Raw genomic sequence first — 1,066 nt, forward strand, 5'->3', positions numbered from 1 at the left:
GCGGCCTTTACCTCCTTCCTTGGATGTATAACATTCGCAGATTTTCGCCCCCCGGCCTGTGTTTAAGGAGGCGGCCGGTACGCTCCTTCCTTGGATGTATAACATTCGCAGATTTTCGCCCCCCGGCCTGTGTTTAAGGAGGCGGCCGGTACGCTCCTTCCTTGGATGTATAACATTCGCAGATTTTCGCCCCCCGGCCTGTGTTTAAGGAGGCGGCCGGTACGCTCCTTCCTTGGATGTATAACATTCGCAGATTTTCGCCCCCCGGCCTGTGTTTAAGGAGGCGGCCGGTACGCTCCTTCCTTGGATGTATAACATTCGCAGATTTTCGCCCCCCGGCCTGTGTTTAAGGAGGCGGCCGGTCCTCCCCTCTTCCTTCCGCCCGGCCTGTGTTTAAGGAGGCGGCCGGTCCTCCCCTCTTCCTTCCGCCCGGCCTGTGTTTAAGGAGGCGGCCGGTCCTCCCCTCTTCCTTCCGCCCGGCCTGTGTTTAAGGAGGCGGCCGGTCCTCCCCTCTTCCTTCCGCCCGGCCTGTGTTTAAGGAGGCGGCCGGTCCTCCCCTCTTCCTTCCGCCCGGCCTGTGTTTAAGGAGGCGGCCGGTCCTCCCCTCTTCCTTCCGCCCGGCCTGTGTTTAAGGAGGCGGCCGGTCCTCCCCTCTTCCTTCCGCCCGGCCTGTGTTTAAGGAGGCGGCCGGTCCTCCCCTCTTCCTTCCGCCCGGCCTGTGTTTAAGGAGGCGGCCGGTCCTCCCCTCTTCCTTCCGCCCGGCCTGTGTTTAAGGAGGCGGCCGGTCCTCCCCTCTTCCTTCCGCCCGGCCTGTGTTTAAGGAGGCGGCCGGTCCTCCCCTCTTCCTTCCGCCCGGCCTGTGTTTAAGGAGGCGGCCGGTCCTCCCCTCTTCCTTCCGCCCGGCCTGTGTTTAAGGAGGCGGCCGGTCCTCCCCTGTTCCTTCCTGTGGCACTTAGAAAATATTCGCGCGCTGTGGCACTTAGAAAATATTCGCGCGCTGTGACACTTAGAAAATATTCGCGCGCTGTGACACTTAGAAAATATTCGCGCGCTGTGGCACTTAGAA

Source organism: Syngnathus acus, chromosome 13, assembly GCF_901709675.1.
Source record: "Syngnathus acus chromosome 13, fSynAcu1.2, whole genome shotgun sequence".
Taxonomy (NCBI): domain Eukaryota; kingdom Metazoa; phylum Chordata; class Actinopteri; order Syngnathiformes; family Syngnathidae; genus Syngnathus; species Syngnathus acus.